Source organism: Sapajus apella, unplaced genomic scaffold (assembly GCF_009761245.1).
Source record: "Sapajus apella isolate SASKATOON/1434 unplaced genomic scaffold, GSC_monkey_1.0 scaffold89, whole genome shotgun sequence".
Lineage (NCBI taxonomy): Eukaryota > Metazoa > Chordata > Mammalia > Primates > Cebidae > Sapajus > Sapajus apella.
The window spans coordinates 3,668,183-3,686,746 of NW_022437029.1; the positions used below are offsets into that span (position 1 = coordinate 3,668,183).

Below are 18,564 nucleotides of genomic sequence, written 5' to 3' on the forward strand. Positions count from 1 at the left end.
TGCCTTCCTGCCCCATGGCGGTGCACTCAGCTGTGTCCCTGCAGGCTGGCAGGCCAGAATTCCCTCCTGTGCCTTAGCCAGCAGAGGGCCCACGGCTGACAGGAGGAAGCTGAACCCTTACGGAAGAGAGGGAGTTAGAGTCCAAAGCACAGCTCCCTTCCCCACCCGAACCTGGGCAGCTTAGTTCTGATGAATGCATCATTGCCTTGGCACTGTCGCCCCTGAAGGACCAGGAGATGTTTGGAATGCCAGTTGTCGTAGCTGTTAATATGTTTGTATTTTAAAAGCACATGCCACAAACTGCCTATTCAGAGACTGTGGATCTGCTGTGATTGTGAGACGCTGTGCCTTGATATGCTGATATTCTCCCGTGCCATCTCTCTGCCTATGGGAGCAGCTGTCCGCCAGTCCTACACACACACACAGGGCCTCGGAATCTCTTTACTGCCACTCCGGCCACACACGCTGCACACGCGTCTGATAAGAAGCAACATTATTGTGAATAGCCAGAGTCAATATTAACTACTGGATAAGAATGAAAGTAGTTTGGAAATAATTATAACCACCTCCCCTACCCCCAAAAATATGCTGTTCAAAAAGTCAGTCTGGAGACGCGGGTAACAACCCTATTTTTATACAGTCCCAACTGAATTCTTAATACATGGCAAAAAAGAAAATCACGGCTTAACATAAAGCAGGAGATGTAATAAATAATGAACTGCACTAACAGCTTAACATCATAAGGAGACAGATGGAAAACTTCTCTCCCGAGATCGCTGCTTCCAGAATTAGAGAAAGGGCTTCTGGACGTGTTCAGGGTGGATAGTTCAAGCCTGAATTTCAATGAGATGGGAACACTTTTTAGTATAAATGCAAGATTTTCATGTCTCCCTTTTAGGAAATACAGAGATTATGGCGTTCATCTGTTTCATCCAGGACTCGAAAAGCAAAACCCTGAACCTCAGACTCTTCCAGCATGTTTGATTCAGCCAAACAAGGGAAGATGCTGCGGGTGCTTTGTATGCTATGGAAGTGCTACGATGCCATCGTCTGTCCAGGAAAAGAAAGGAACACCCACCCATGTGGTAAAGCTATCAGAAACTGGAGCATTGGGAATAAAGGAATTATTTCCATGAGACAAGCCGCCCGCCATTGGCTCATAATAAGCTGGAAGACCAATGACTGCTTCTCAGAGACTCCCAAAGGCCCAATGTCCTGGCTGCAGATTTGCGGCTGAGTCAGCACGGTGCACAGCAGAAAGGTGGGGGAGGGTGGCCAGTGCCGCCCTGCCAGGCTCTGTCTGTATTACCTGGAGCAGCACGGACCCTTCAGTCTCCATTCTCTCTTCAGGAAAGAGGCCTCCTCATAGATGGACACATCAAGGCTCAGGTAATCTCGGGAAGCTTATTTACTCACATGGTCCTGGCCTATCAGGCTCTCTGGAGGCCCTTCTTCCTTGGCTGTCAACTATCTTTAAATTGATATGTAATAGTTGTACATATTTATGCAGTACATGTAATATTTTGATATATGCATGCAATACGTAATGATTAAGTCAGGGTAATCGGGATATCCGAGACCTCAAACATGTATCATTTCTTTGTGTCAGGAACATTCCAAATCTTCTCTTCTGGCTATTTTGAAATATGCAATATACCATTGTTAACTATAGTCACCCTACTGTGCTATTGAACCCTAGAACATATTCCTTCTATCTAACTGTATGTTTGTATTCATTAACTAACCTCTTCAATCCCTTCTCCCCTCTACCTTTCCCAGCCCCTGATAACTATCATTCTACTCTCTCCTCCATGAGGTCAACTTTTTCTAGCTTGCACATATGAGTGATAACATGCTATATTTGTTTTTCTGTGCCTGGCTTATTTCAGTTAACATAATTACCTCCAGTTCCATCCACATTGCTGCAGACGACAGGATTTCATTCTTTTTTATGGCTGAATAGTACTCCATTGTGTATACATACCACATTTCCTTTTTTCAACCAACCATTGATGGACATGGGTTGATCCCATATCTTGGCTGTTGTGAACAGTGCTATAATGAACGTGGAAGTGCAGGCATCTCTTCAACATACTGATTGCCTTTCATTTGGATATCTACCCAGCAGAGGGATTACTGAATCATATAGTAGTTCCCCTTTTAAGTTTCTGAGGAACCTCTTTACTGTTATCCACAGTGGGTGCACAAATGTTCATTCTATCAACAGTGCACAAACATTCCCCCTTCTTCATATCTTTATCAGCATCTATTATTTTTTTGCCTTTTGTTAGTAGCCATTTTAACCGAGGTGAGATGATATCTTTGTGGTTTTGATTTGCATTTCCCTAATGATTAGTGATGTTGAGCATTTTTTCATATGCCTGTCAGCCATTTGTATGTCTTCTTTTGAGGAATGCCTTTTCAAGTCATTTGCTTTTTTTTTTGTTTTTGAGACAGAGTCTTTGTTGCCCAGGCTGGAGTGCAATGCCATGATCTTGGCTCACTGCAACCTCCACCTACCAGGTTCAAGCAATTTTTCCGCCTCAGTCTCCCAAGTAGCTGGGACTACAGGTACATGCCACCACACCTGGCTAATTTTTGTGTTTTTAGCAGAGATAGGGTGTCACCATACTGGCCAGGCTGGTCTCGATCTCTTGACCTTGTGATTCACTTGTCTCGGCCTCCCAAAGTGCTGGGATTACAGACATGAGCCACCGTGCCTGGCTCATTTGCTATTTTTAAAATCTGATTCTTCTTCTTTTTTTTTTTTTTTTTTGGAGAAGGTATTTTACTTTTTTTACCAAGGCTGGGGGGCATTGGTCAAACTTCAATCACTGCAACCTCCGCCTCCTGGGTTCAAGCAATTCTCTTGCCTCAGCCTCCCAAGTAGCTGGGGCTACAGGCTCGCGCCACGATGCCCAGCTAATTTTTGTATTTTTAGTAGAGACGGGGTTTCACCATGTTGACCAGGATGGTCTTGATCTCTTGACCTTGTGATCCACCTGCTTCGGTCTCCCAAAGTGCTGGGATTATAGGCGTGAGCCACCGCGCCCTGCCTATTATTATTGTTGTTTCAGTTCCTCACATATTCTGGTGATTAACCCTTTATAGGTTGGGTAGTTTGCAAATGTTTTCTCCCATTCCGTGAGTTGTTGCTTCTCTCTCTTGACTGCTTCCTTTGCTGTGCAGAAGATTTGTAGCTTGCTATTATCCCATTTGTCTATTTTTGCTTTTGTTCCTATGCTTTTGAGATCTTACTCAAAAAATCTTTGCCCAGACCAAGTCTTCAAGAGTAAAATTTGCTTAATATCTGATTAGGGTCTGGGGACCATTCAGACCAAGTCCCCTGGGGCACCCGAACCAATAGGTGATCTAAACCTTCACCACAATTATGAGCCATCACATCAAGCAGCCCATTTCTTCCAAAATCAGCTGACTCTTTACAGAAATTGTGCATTTAAATGTGATGAAGTCACTTGCTTACTTCTCTTGCAGACACTGCAAATAATGGGGTGCTCCAGTTTCACTAAAATGCCTCAGACGAGCTTTCCAACCCACAACCCTTAAACACAAATGAATAATAGTAGCATGGACAATCAAGGGCAAGCTCAAGCTCAAAATGCCAAAACAGAGGACATGGGCCATAAGATTAACTTACCTCTTACTTGCAAGAAAGGGAAGGAAATGATAAAATCAAAGGCACATGTTTCCAAAACCGAAAGAAACAATACACACAAAATGTTAGCCAACGAGATGACGATTGTGTCAGTTACCCACAAGGTCAGGCTCGGGGAGGGCGTGGCTGGGAAGACACCAAAAATCAGAAGTTGTGGATTCCTCAGTCCACTCCTTCCAACACAGTGGAATACGGACTGGTCTGAGAATGTGAGGGCATTCAGGACACTAGGTTGTCATGTGATCAGGGCAGGGCCTTTTTTTTTTAGAAACTTGTTACTTAGAAAAATTTCAAACTTACAGAAAAACTACAGTAATCACTCCTATATATCCTTTATGTAGATTCGCAAAATGTTCGCGTTTCGCCACGTAAGCTCTATCTCGCTCTCTCTGTGAACATATATAGTTTTATGTTATTTTATTTATTTTTTGCTGATCCTTTTCAGAGTTGTCGGTGTGATGATTCCCTGCATACTTCAGGATGCATCCTCCGTAAGTGAGGACACGCTGTTACAGAACACACTCACCCCCATTTTCCATTACTGCGTTAAAGATGACCACAAACCGAGCAGCTCAAGACAACATTTATGATCCCATAGTTTCCGTGGGATTATCCCATAGTCTGGGTTTGGCTTAGCTGGACTCTATGTACAGGGTTGCACAAGGCTGTTATCAAGGGTGGGTCCGGGTTATGGCCTCACCTGGGGAAAAATCTGCCTGTCTTGGCAGAGTTCAATCCTTGCAGCTGTAGGACTGAGAGCTTCAGCTCCTTGTGGGTTCTCTGCTGGAGGCTGCTTTCAGCTCCTAGAGGTCACTTTCAGGGCCTCCCATCACAGGCCTTCCACAGCCTGGAAGCTTGACTCTTCGAAACCAGCAACAGAGTAAGAGATTCCAGCAGGGAGGGGCTACAGTCTTACATAACACAATCACGTAACGATGTGCACATAACTGCAGACCTCTAGTCACTTTTGCCATACTCTATTAATTAGAAGAAAGTCACAGGTCGTTCCCACTCTCAAGGGAAGGGTGTCACACAAGTCAAGAACACCAAGTGGGCTAGGCGTGGTGGCCCATGTCTGTAATCTCAGCACTTTGGAAGGCCAAAGTGGGCGGATCACTTGAGGTGAGGAATCTGAGACCAGCCTGGTGAAATCCCATCTCTACTAAAAATACAAAAATTAGCTGTGATGTTGGTGGGTGCCTATAATCCCAGCTACTTGGGAGGCTGAGGCAGGGAGAGCACTTGAGCCTGGGAGGCGGAGTTTGCAGTGAGCCGAGATCATGCCTCTGCACTCCAGGCTGGGCGATGCAACAAGACTCCATCTCAAAAAAGAACACCAGGTGGTGGGATCATGAAGACCACCTTAAGTGTCTGTCTGCCAACATTATACAGTGACCAAATTCATTCTCCTTCTTAATGTATCAGCACCTGATGTCAGCTTGTCCCGTTATTGGTGATATTAACTCTGATTATTTGGTGAAGATTTCTCATCTGTTAAATTTACCAGTTTTCCTTTCGTAATTATTGTCATAGCCTTCATCAAAATTTCACCCCACCATTTTAGCAAAATTGCTGATTCTTTGCCTAAATTAATTATTAACATTATGGTTGCAAAATGCTGATAAAAAAAACTTCATCATTCTTTTTTAAACTCCATTGTTCAGCGTGTATTATTTGGCAATTGACTGTAAGAAAGAGCTTTCCCACCACTGTATATCCGAGGGTGTTTTCCTGTTCACTAGGTCATCAGGCTGGGCTGCAAGATAGAATATAACATGCATATGGCAGACGTCAAAAGGTAGGTAAGTATCAACCAGGGAAGACACCAGACATGATTTGAGGTCTCTGAGAACAGACAGCATGCACACCTGGCTCGAATGGCCCAGCCATGACTTGCAGCCAGGGAAGAGTCAGCGTGCACCCAAGATCTAGCCCCTTGCATTGCGCTGGCCCCCATGGCCGGTGGGTCCACTCCACAGGGGATATAGGGGATGTAGGTCCACTCTTCATGGACCCCCAGATTCTCCCCATGTAAGGTCTGAAATACGAAAAGCTGGGGATGTGTCTGACGGCCATCAGCCTACACACTTAAGCAGAACACAGGCGCCCACATGGAATTGTAACAGGGAACGATATCCCTGCCCAGGTGATAAGCCCAGCAGAGGCTACGCAGGCTCTTTATCTTCCTGTAAGGAAATGTTCCAGGCCCAAGGCCCATCTTCCACAGCTGAGCAGATGCACAGACCACACGTGACTGCTTTTCCAGTAGTGGCTATGTATTTATGCAGGCATAGACTTGAGGAATTTTATTATTTTCATGGCTTAAAATATATTACGATCATGACTTGTTTAATCAAATTGTCCCATATTTGGTCAGCGGGAGCCCTTTCAAGCTGGCGTCTGTCTCCTGAGTCCTTTGAACATGTCCCCAGCATTCTCTGAGAACTTCCTTACTTTTTGGCATTACAAGATGATACGGGTCAATCTTGTTCTTTCCTGCCCCAGTCCTGGAATCAGCCATTTCTCCAAGCAGCCCTGGTTTCTTTTATGGGAAAATGGCATGTAGAGACCAAGATCGGTGTGCATGAGAGTCACAAACAAAGACGTGGGTGATAGAATTGGGAGAAGCCACTGCAGAGACATTGGATGCCAGCTGCACTGCAGGTTCTTGAGGCTGAGAGTTAACTGTCAGCAAAGTTTCTCTTGAATGCCCCCAAGTGTTTAGAGCCACACTAAACCCTTAATGGGTCCTCTTTAAATGCCTGGTCGATTGATTCATTTATTCATTGACTGTATTTATTGCTTGATAATAGAGCCAGTTAGTTTATTTGACGTATTTCCATGGACTATTGCAATAGGTGCAATAAAGTGCATGAGTGACTTGGAGGTCATCCAGGCCACACCTCCATTTGGCTAATGAGGCCTCTTGGACCTCATCGGGGAAAATGTCATCTCCAGGTCACACACTTGGCCGACAGCAGAGCCAGGTCTGGATGTCAGCCCGCCCGGCTCGCTCCGGCACGTCTCATCAGTACAGCCTATAACGAGATGCCAAAAAGAATCCTCTCCTTTTAACAGCAGAAAAGGTTTTCTAAAGCCTCATGGTGACTTGTCTACTGTGGCTGAGCACGGGAGCCATGCATTTCTGACCTAGCCCACCACAGCCAGAGTTCCTAGCCCGAGGCTCATGGGTTATTGCCAAAAGTCAAACTGGAGGTTGCCAGTTGGCAGGCCTTCAGTTAGCAGAGTCATCCTCAACCGTGGGCTCTCTGGAGTTCTGAACCCAACCAATCCACCAGGCTTTCTCCACTGCTGACCATCTGCAGGCCACTAAGTTCTAGAGGCTGCAGTGATTCTGGGAGTGGCAAGGTCCCCATTTCTGCCCTGAGGTTCTCTGTGTCTATTTCACTGTGAGAGTGAGCAATGTTACTCCTCATTCATTCAAAATAAATAAAATTGTTCTAAAAAGCTAGCATCGTAATCGTAGCTGTGGTTCATTGGCCTTAATCCATGCCTGATCCCTTGCATACTTCCTCTCTGGTCATCGCGACCACCATGCAAGGAAGCTATAATTATCTCCTCATTTTTCAGATGAAAAACCAGGGCCAAAAGAGACACAGTCTAGTCTAAAGTCACGGTGAGGCCGTGGAAGTGTGAGCCCGCAGCTGAACCCTGATCCCTGGACTCTGAGCAGGTACCTCCCCTCTGCAAGGATGAAAGAACATTTAAGGCCAACAGGCTGAGTGGAGGTGGCTGGACACTGATTCTTCTCTCCTCACTACTGGGGTTGGCCTGTGTTCCCAGGATCGTGGTGGCCCCTGGCTCTTCCTCTACCCCATCCCATCCCTGGGCTTCTCTCTCTTTCTCTCTGCCAGCCCCAGGCGGGCTCCTCACGGCCCCAGGCTCCCTTCTGACAGCAGCAGCTTCTGCACTGGCTTTCTGCTTCCCTAAAGGAACTTAGCTCTAGCTCTCAGTTTTTAAATCCCAGAAAATGTTCTGGCAGGTCCAGCCTATAAACATCCGTCGTTTGGCTGTAGCCACAACCAGAGATTTCCCCTTGTAGTCCTTGGCACTTTGCCTGGGGGCCACTGTGCCAGGGCGGGCCTTGGCCGTAGAGGTTTTCCTGGCCCCCTTGCTGGGAAGCACTTATGGATGGAGACGAACAGTTGATCAGGGCTCAGACAAGTTTAACTTTCGCTGTGGGACCAGCATTCAAATAAAAACATTTTAGTGATCTGATAGGGCTGATACTGGGGTTCCCAGTAGCCCTGAAGAGATTGCAGAGTTAGACCTGGACTCTAGTGCTGGTCCTACTCGGTACTGACCGTGGGACCTTGGGCACATTACCTAACCCTGGGAGGGGCAAAACACTGTGACCCCATCACCGTGACTCCATCACTGGCTGATCTATCCCAAAGCTAATAAAGCTTAAGGGTTTTGTTTTTGTGATTTTCCATCCTTTGTTTGCGAGGGCACCTCAAATGGTATAAACTGTGAAGACTTGGAGCTATTTCTACTCATTGTTGAGGGCTATTTACCTGTTTTAAGGGACAATCATTTTTTTTTTCTCTCTAAGGAATAAGTGAAATGGTGAATTTCATAGCTTTGTGACCACAGAACCCAAGGAGTAGACCCAGAATTCTCTGGAAGGGAAACGTCACTGTCACATCATAACCCTCCAGGCCTTGGTCCAAACTCCTCCCCTTCTCCCACCAGTCTGGGTCTCCTGAAGCCATGCAGGAGAAAGTGCCTGGAAATAGCCAAGTGCTGTTCAGATATCAGAATAAATAAGTGCTGTTTTCAGGTCGTGTTTCTCTAGTGCAGCAGATCCCCACCTGGCTACACGCTGGAATAAGCGAGAGACTTCCAGAACCACAAATGCCTGGGTTGTACCCCAGAGAGATTCCATTAGAGTCACTGAGAGCAGGATGTGGGTCTTGGCACCTTGTTTGGGTTGCTCAGAGGATGCTCCTGTGCAGCTGAGGTTGAGAGCCGCTGCACGAGAGAGCCGTCCTGGGCCTTCCAGATCATGTGCTTCTGCAATATTAATTCTGGAGTATTAATCTTCACTGCTCATTTGGTGCTTAGCATTGTCCCCTTGTCCTGTCATTTGTTATTTCTTCTTCACAGAATAGGTGGTGAGGACCCTGCTATTGCCCCAGCTGTGGGCATTTGTTTAATTCCACCTAAAACTGCGAACAGGAGGATTTATCTGACCGTTTACCGTGCACTCAGGGATGCCAGTCCCGCTGGATAGGTGCTTCGGCCCCTCTTATATGCTAGGAGCCTTCGTCTCATCCGAGCCCCATAAAAACCTGCAAAGGAAAGAGTTTAGTGGCTCTATTTTACAGGTGAGGGAGGTGAGGCTCAGAGAGGTCAAGTAGCTTGCACAGGCCACAGGGCTACCCGGTGCGGGAGTTCTGTGTGCAAAACCTCGTGCCTGGGCCGGGAGTGGTGGCTCACGCCTGTAATCCAAGCACTTTGGAAGCGAAGGCAGGCGGATCACCTGAGGTCGGGAGTTCCTGACCAACATGGTGAAAACCTGTCTTTAAAAACAAACAAACAAACAAACAAAAAACCTCGTGCCTGTCTGCAGCACACGACCCTGGCTATGTCTTGTCCAAGCAAGGACTGACAGAGAGAAAGTGTGTTTGGGCGTAAAGCTGGAAGCCAGCTCAATAATTAAGAAACTATAAAGCTGGGATTTGAGCTTTTTGCTGCAGAATTTCCTGATATGATTCATGCTCATTTTGTGTGGCCAGGGTTAGCTCTAAATGATTAGGTCAACTATAAAATGTGGGCGCTTTCCTGAGTTCCTGCCGAAATAAATTAATAATACAATGACCTATAAATATTTAATAGCCGATTAGAGGTTTTTTTCTCTTTTTTGGATGGGTATCAACATCCTTGCATAATTGCACTTGAAAGTTGCAGATGATCTCTAACCCTTGTATTTTTCAATATAACCTATGTAAATTACCTCTTCAAAAAAATCTGTTTGGAGTAACAGGCCTGGCAGGAAACATGGATAGCAAAACCATTCAAACCTGGAGGTCACTTCACTATGAGAGGTGAGGACAACCTGCTTGACCAAGAAGAGGTGGCAGTGGGTGCTGATATTTCCGTAAATGACAGTTGCTTCTGTGAAAAATACAGCTCTCCTGTCATCCCAGCCCTCTTCCTTTATGCCCAGAAGACCGTAAGCCAGATTCCACACTGACCTCAGGTGACTTAGAACTTTTGCGGCCAGGCATGGTGGCTCATGCCTGTAATCCCAGCACTTTGGGAAGACAAGGTAGATGGATTTGCTTGAGGCCAGGAGTTCAAGACCAGCCTGGGCAACACGGTGAAACCCTGTCTCTACCAAAAATGCAAAAATTAGCCAGTCTCCTATCCCAGTCTCAAGAAAATAAATAAATAAAAATTTAAAGATAAAATTAAAATATTTTTTAAAAGGAACTGACCTGCCTTGTAGGTATGCAGGAATCAAAACCACAAGCTTTCCTTTCTAAGGCAGCAGCTCTCCCTTAGTGGTTGGGTGAATGGTCCTGGAGCTTGCTGAAAATGCAGGTCAGTGGGGCTGGCCAAGGAATCTGTCATATTAGTGAGCAGCCCAGAGCCCTTGGGTCTGTGAACACTTAGCATCACGCTTCAGTGGCCATCCAGTCCAACCTCCTCCTTTTTGTCTGATCCCCAATCCCATCTCTGCCATTGGGGTTCCTCTGGGCTCCCAGGATCAATACTGGAGAAGGAGGTAGTATTGGGAGGGTGAGAAGTTGGGCTGTGATGCCCAGTGAAGGCCTCAGACAACTACGCAGGAAGCTCTGGAACTGGGATGGTCCCTCAGAGGTGTCCATGCCAGCTCTGCCCCAAGAGCTGCTCACAAGTGTTAGACACATTCACATTGAGAGCTGGGTCTCGGGTACCACTTGTGAAAGGTAAACCAGGTGTAGTGAACTGAGGTCTTCTTCAGGAATTGGTATTGAAAAAAACCCACTCCCTGCTGCCAGGGCATCAGACGGCCCCTCTGGGGGATGCAGAACCCTTACTGTGGTCATATATCAGCCTCAGCACAAGATCTTGGCCAGCTTTTCTCTAAGTCCTTATATTGCAGGCTTTCCTAAGCAGAATAGTGTCCTCAAGGAATCCTCCAGCTATGATATCAGCAAGCCCAAATCTTGCCGACTTCAGCAGTTTGTCAGTTGATGAAGAAATTGAGGCCAGGGAAAAGAAGTTGCATGGCCAAGGTCACTTCACCTGCTTGTTCTTTTTCATGCCTTAGAAGTATGACTCTTTAAAGGTGTATGTTTAAAAGCATCCCCAGATGTCTCAATAAAAATACAACGACACACTTCCCTTTGTTTCCCAGAAAGGCTTTTCTCTAACTGGAATGTTTTAATAGAAACAGGCAGGAGCTCCAAGATCATAGAAAAACTAATCAGCAGGGATGGAGGTGATCCTTTGATCCCATCTGGTGTCCTCAGTGCCAGAGTCCTAACTAGGGTGGGGCACCCCAGGTTTTATGTCAGGGCTACAAGATACAGAAGGCGCAAAGATTCCAAATCTCATTGCTAATGCAACTGATTGAACAATGTGCCGTTCCTGCCTCAGCAGCACCCCCAACTCAATACACACCTTACCAGACTCAATGCAGGCCTGCTCCTGGTACCCTAGTTAGCCAGAGGAGAAGGACAGAGGGGTGACCAAGGTCTCCTGTGATCCGGGGGTGCAGTTCATGTTTGCTCATGAAGGTTGAAGGTTCCTTTTATATCAAAGTGCCCTGCCTTGGAGACCCCATGCTTGTCCTGTTTTACCTTCCAAGGTCTCTGATTCTCAGAGAGAAGATCTAAGGCTGGCAGCCTCTTCCTTCCTGTCTTTTCCCATTCAGCTCCACTGCACCCCACCTCCTGCATCAAAAACAGCCACTTGCTCTGCCACCACAGCCCTGTGTAGCAGAAATATGTACAATTCTGATTTTTTCAGCTTCAATATCAACTGAGCCCTTTGGTAGGGGATGACCTACATAGTGTTTAATATGGAAATATAAGAATGTTTATCTTTAAAAAAATTTCTAACCCACTTTCAGGCCACCAACACAGGTACTCTTGGGTAAAGCAGATTCCTGTTGACTCAGAACAGCACAAATGCTGATATCATTAGCATGTCTCCTAGGATTTAGAATAATTCAATCAAACCCCTTCTCTCTCCAGCAAGGGCCAGTTCTGAAACTCGCCTTAATTCATTTGTCAGAACTCGATTGCTGCATCAAGGGCCTGAATTAAAACAACAAATTCTCAAACACAGGCTCATGGCATAGCAATTTACCCATCCTCTATAGGGTATGGTCTTTTGGGGCAAGAGATTAACTTAAGCAATCTAATGATGAATTTATAAAAGGACTGCTTGTCATTCTCTTCAGTTTTCAGTTGATCTAAGAAATTCCTTGAAAATTATTTTTTAAATAAGTGTTGTCTCATATTAAAGGGTACCAGCTGTGATTTAAAAGCTCTGTCTGGGGAAAAGTAGACAAACTCCTTCCACATTAATGTAGTTGAAAGAATCTGTGATTTGGAATTTAGAGACCTAGGCTTAGGTCCCAGCTCTACTGTTTTAACAGCAGGGTGGCCTTGGGTGATCATTATCTTTATGTTCTACTTTCTTTCCCTGAAAATGGGAATCACATTCGTGTTTACATCACTGAGCTACTTATAAAGACCAAATTAGATGATGCACATGTATTATCAACTAAAAAGCTTTATCCAAGGATAAGGGATATTCCTTTATTTTTGATTTACTATTAGAGGGGTCAAAACCAACATTGAGAATCAAAAGCAGTTCCTTTTCATCACCTTTTGCTTCCTAGATTATCTTTAGGTCCTCAGAGGTACTCAACCTCTCTCCATTTTTATTCATGCATAGCATGAAATAGGTGTAACTTTATTTATACCAAAGTGTAAGTGTCTCTCATGAGGACATTTTCTTAGTTACAAGAAACAAAACTTTGATCTGACCTGCTAAAGTTCTTTGAATAAGGGATTAGGGGACTCACTTGAGGCCAGGGAGGCCTGTTGGATTCCCCACATTCAATCAATAGGTAGCTGTCTGCTTGTGGATATTTAAGGACAACCCTGTGGTGAAGGGATGTGGTCTGAAAGGAGCGGTTTTCCACAAGAACCCAGGGTAACTTGCATGGATCTGTGAACCTGCTGGGAGTAATCACATCACTACCTTTAATGGGACTGCTTGTAGTTGTAATCTTGACCAGAGGCTCCTCCCCTTAAAGCAGATGGCCCTCCCACTGTGGGGGCCCCATCCAATCTGCTGAAGGCCTGGACAGAACAAAAGGCTGAGTAAGAGAGAATTCTCACTTTTTTTTTGAGACAGTGTCTTGCTCTGTGGCACAGGCTAGAGTGCAGTGGCATGATCTTGGTTCACTGCAACCTCCACCTCCTGGGTTCGAGTGATTCTCGTGCCTCAGCCTCCCAAGTAGCTGGGATTACAGGCATGCACCACCGTGCCCAGCCAACATTTGTATTTGTCGTAGATACAGGGTTTCGCCATGTTGGCCAAGCTGGTCTTGAACTGCTGGCCTCAAGTGACCCGCATGCCTCAGCCTCCCAAAGTGCTGAGATTACAGGTGCGAGGCACCACGCCCAGTGAAGAATTCTCTCTTCTGCCTCACTGTCTTTGAGCCGGGATGTCTGGACTAAGACTCAAATTGGATCTATCCCATTAGCTTTCCTGGGTGTGGGCTTCTCCAGAACCACCTGAGTCAATTTTACATATGCATATAAATGTATATGTACACACCTATTGACTCTGTTTCTCTGCAGAACACTAACTAATACGACAATTCTTAATCATGGTTTATAATCCTTTTTACATGTTGCTGGATTCAGTTTGCTGGTATTTTGCAGAGAACGTTTTGCATCTGTATTCACAGGAGATGCTGGTGAATCCGCAGCTTTTTTTTCTTGCGATGTCTTTGTCTGACTTGAGGGTTATCCTGGCCTTATAGAATGAGTTGGGAAGTTTTCCCTCCTTTTCTGTCTTTTAGAAGAGTTTGTAAAGAATTGGCATTCATTTTTCTTTTTTTTTTTTTTTTTTTGTTTGGCTGAGCACAGGGGACTTTATTGATGGTACACGACAAGGTGGGGCTCCCTAGGCCCCTCCCTCTTCAAGGGGTCTGCATGGAAACTGTGAGGAGAGGCAATTCAGTGTGGTGGGGGACTCTGTGGCAGGGACTCCCCAGCAGTGAGGGCCTCTCTTCCTCTCATGCTCTCGCTGGGGCTGGTAGTCCAGGGGTCTTACTCCTTGGAGGCCATGTGGGACATGAGGTCCACCACCCTGTTGCTGTAGCCAAATTCATTGTCATACCAGGAAATGAGCTTGACAAAGTGGTCGTTGAGGGCAATGCCAGCCCCAGCATCAAAGGTGGAAGAATGGGTGTCGCTGTTGAAGTCAGAGGACACCACCTGGTGCTCAGTGTAGCCCAGGATGCCCTTGAGGGGGCCCTCCAATGCTTGCTTCACCACCTTCTTGATGTCATCATATTTGGCAGATTTTTCCAGATGGCAGGTCAGGTCCACCACTGACACGTTGGCAGTGGGGACACGGAAGGCCATGCCAGTAAGCTTCCCGTTCAGCTCAGGGATGACCTTGCCCGCGGCCTTGGCAGCTCCAGTAGAGGCAGGGATGATGTTCTGGAGAGCCTGACAGCCATCACGCCAGTTTCCCGGAGGGTCCATCCACGGTCTTCTGGGTGGCAGTGATGGCGTGGACAGTGGTCATGAGTCCTTCCACGATACCAAAGTTGTCATGAATGACCTTGGCCAGGGGCGCTAAGCAGTTGGTGGTGCAGGAGGCATTGCTGATGATCTTGAGGCTGTTGTCATACTTCTCATGGTTCACGCCCATCACGAACATGGGGGCATCAGCAGAAGGGGCAGATATGATGACCCTTTTGGCTCCCCCTTGCAAGTGAGCCCCAGCCTTCTCCATGGTGGTGAAGACGCCAGTGGACTCCACCACGTACTCAGCGCCAGCATCGCCCCACTTGATTTTGGAGGGATCTCGCTCCTGGAAGACGGTGATGGGGTTTCCATTGATAAAAGCTTCCCATTCTCAGCCTTGACAGTGCCATGGAATTTGCCATGGGTGGAATCATACTGGAACATGTAGACCATGTAGTTGAGGTCAATTAAGGGATCATTGATGGTGACAATATCCACTTTATCAGAGTTAAAAGCAGCCCTGGTGACCAGGTGCCCAATATGACCAAATCCGTTAACTCCGACCTTCACCTTCCCCATGGTGTCTCAGGGATGTGGTTGGCAATGGGAGACTAGATGTGGCTGTCTGACGAACAGGAGGAGCAGAGAGCGCATTCATTTTTCTTCAAATATTGGGTAGAATTCACCAGTAAGCCATTTGGACTTGGGTCTTTCTCAGTAGGTAACTTTTTGATTACAAACTCAATCTCTCTGCTTGTTATTAGTCTATTCAGATTTTTTCTATTTCTTCTTGATTTGGAAGCTCTTAAGAGAATCAAGTCACGTTTAAGAGTGAACACTGTTGGAGGTAAAAGTCGAAAACTCTACTGAGTTGATACTTGAGGCTGAGTCTTGGCCTTCTTCCAAGCAACTAGATTGTGGTTGGATCATCTAGAAACTTTTCTTGAGTGAGCTGAACTCCCTGAACAATTTGATCCAAAATATGAGCTTGTGAATGAGCAAAAGTGTGATGAAATTAAATTCCCATAATTTTGCAGCCTAACACAAAATGCAACAGGTGTTAATTCAGATGCCGGCAGCACTTCTCTGAAGATGGAGATGGCTAGGTGATATTATGTGGCTTCTTGGAGATCGTCAGCTTTCAGGAAGCATTAAACAATGTCTTCATTTTCTACCACTTTCAGATAGTCCAGAGGCCTCTAGAGAAGTGTCATCAACAAAAGCACCATTGCACCAGAGCCTTCCAGAGTTGTCACCATGGCCCCAGTTCCTTGTGAGTTATTTTCCATTCCAGCCTGGCTGCAAAGAAAGCTGCCATTTGCTCGTCATCCCAATCTCTTTCTTTCTCTGTGAGGTATTTCGTAGTTATTGCTAATCACGACGAATGTACTGAGGGTGACAAGCTAATAAATGTGGGGAAGTTGCAAGGATCAAGAAATCCAACCACGTTCTCCCATGCTCAGACTATGGTTATAGACTTCTTTCTGCCTGGAACCAGAAACACTTTTTTTTCTTGTTCTTCAAGTTTGTTGCCGAGGGGAGACCTCATCAAGCTTCTTCAAGTATTTAGACTTTCCTTGTCTCAAAGTCCTATAGGGTTCTTCCCTGATGGGGTCTGCAAAGGTGGAATGAGAACTAAGAGTGAAGGGCCATGATGGCATCCCCCACTGACCACACCCCCATAGCCTCTCACCTGGGTGACTGCAGGGATCACCTTGCAGCTCCCTCTGCCTCTTCCGTCGCCTCCAAGTGTATCCTTATCACACAGACCAGAGGAAAGCTCTACCTCTCCACCAGTTCCAGTTGCAGTGGTCTTCCTAAATACTCCAGGGACACTCCTCCCTTTGCATTTGCTATTCCTTCTGCCTGGAACACTTTTCCCCAGATATTCACTGGCTCACCCCTTTACTTCCTTCAGGGATTTATATGTCACTTTCAAAGTGAGGCTGTCCACGATTACTGTATTTACAAGGAAGTCCCCAACCCCAACCCCTAAAACACTCTATCCTCTTAATTGCCTTGTATTTTACTTCTCAATTCTGCTATTGTCTCCTTCCCCACCTGACTGTAAGCTACATGAGGGCAGAGCTTTGCTATTTGTTCACTGAAGGGATTGGAGGTTGAATAAGAATGTTATTTACACTGCCTGATATCTCATCACTCAAGCAGCTGCCAGTTGTACTTAAAAACCTGGTTAACTACATAATAGAAGTGCTCCTGGATCCAGTTAATGGGCTGAGTAAGGCTCAGGCCACCATGTTGGTTAGGCAGCTTGAAGAGAAAATGTACCTTCTTCTTTCCCCAAACCAGAGTTTTACAACCCTTCTTTTTAAATGCATTATTCTTAGAAGATGCCTTAGCAAAGTTCAGGCTTTCCTAAATCAAGTCAGTAAGAAGTTAACTAGGAGCTAGTTTGTAAGGCAATTAATTTTTCAATTTATCTCTCTTAAACTTTTAGCACTGTACATTCGTGCTTCTATAGGTAGTGCTGTGACTCTTGTCTAAAGATGAGAATATGAAAGAAACTATGTTCATGAAGAATATTGTAGTAGATCCTTTATAGTTTTGCCTCCTTTTTGACCAAGATTAGACCCCAGTGAGATCCATCATTCCTGTCCTTATTCCTTAGAAGTTCTGGCCCTCTTTCCCTGCACTACACTTGCCTGCAAATCCCCAATCATGGTGAAACCCCACCTTCTGCACACCTGCAACTGAGCAGCTGAATGGAGCTGACGATAAACATAGCCAGCCAGCAGATCTGAATGAAAAATCCTGCCCACTTGCTTCAAGTGGTGCCTGAGCACTCCTGAAGTCCCCTCATCCATTTATGTGCTTGCTCTGCTCTCCTTGACAGCTATTTATACCCTCTTTGCCTCCAACCATCCTCTCAGCCGATGAACTTGCTTCTTATTCCAATGAAAAGATAGAAGCAATCAGAAAAGAACTGCAGGCTTCCATCAACAAACCTAGGAAGTCACCCGAGTCTAGACCTAGGCACTCTGCCTGTTCCTGCTTACCACGGAGGAATCGATCATGTGCCCACCATAGCCCACACCTCCTTTTGGGCATTGGTCCTGTCTCCTCTTGCCTACTCAAGGGCTTCACACTGGCAATTGTCCCCTTTTTTTCCCCAAATCTTAATTTCTCCCCTGTCTACATGACCATGCAATGCAAACATGCTGAAATATCTCCCAATTTACAAAAAAGGAAGAGACACCCTCTTGTCACTTTTCCCCTGTGAACTACAGCCCCAGTTGTCAGCTCTTCTTTACAGTAAAACTCCTCGAAATGGTGGTCTGTGGTCTCCATCTCCACTTTCTCTTCCAATCTCTTTTTAGTTCGCTCCAACCTCACCTTCATTTGCATCTACATCAGCTGCTGTCAAGATCCCCATGCTTAGCTATGTGCTCGGTTTCCAGCATCCTCCAAAGCACGATCCCTTCCTTGAAACAGTTTTGTTCACCTGGCATCCTGGGCACCACATCTCTTGGTTCTCCTCCTACCTCAGTGCTGCTTCCCAGATTGCTTCCTCTTCACCAGTCCTACCTGAAGATTGATGAAGTGCCCAGGGCTTGATTCTCAGCTCTTCCTCCCCACTGAACCTGCTCCCTAGGAGGTACTATGACTTTCAGTTGCTCGTGATCACTGCGTTTGGATATGCAGCCTAGGCCTCTTCCAGGCATGGCAGGCTCCCACCAGCTGCCCAATCACATCTGTCCTTGGCTCAAGGATCGTCTCAAACTTCCTATATCCAAAATAGGGCTCTAGAGCCAACGTGCTATTTTATACTGCTATATGAGTAGTACTTTAAGCCAACATAATTTTGAGTTGTCCTTGACTTCTTTTTTTCTCTCACATGCCACAATCAACCCATCGGCCGATTCTTCAAACTACGTCTAGAATCCAACCATTTTTCACCACCTCCAGCATAATCTCATCAGGGATACTGCAGTGGCCTCCCTGGGCTCTGCTTCTTCTGTGCCCCTCTATCATCTTTCCCTCCGCAGCAGCCAGAGATGGCTTTTACAAAGAGCCATGTCATTGGTATCGGCCACTTCCACGCCTCAAGCCTCAAGATGGCTTTCTGCCTGCTTACAGACAATCAGTCCCTGGCCATGCCTCTGACTTCATCCTAACTTGCTTTACATACCAGCC

The 18,564-nt window shown here is 46.0% G+C and overlaps 1 long non-coding RNA gene and 1 pseudogene across 2 annotated transcripts; one reads left to right on the top strand and one right to left on the bottom strand.

Moving 5' to 3' along the window:
• Window positions 1-828: 828 nt before the first annotated feature.
• Window positions 829-5,475, top strand: LOC116534702. The gene is made up of 3 exons (XR_004261834.1): window positions 829-1,389; window positions 4,122-4,167; window positions 5,419-5,475. It is a non-coding gene; the product is annotated as an uncharacterized LOC116534702 (long non-coding RNA).
• Window positions 5,476-13,785: 8,310 nt separating this feature from the next.
• LOC116534779 lies at window positions 13,786-15,003 on the bottom strand (annotated as a pseudogene). Its single transcript, XR_004261870.1, has one exon. The product of XR_004261870.1 is annotated as a glyceraldehyde-3-phosphate dehydrogenase pseudogene (transcript).
• Window positions 15,004-18,564: the final 3,561 nt, after the last annotated feature.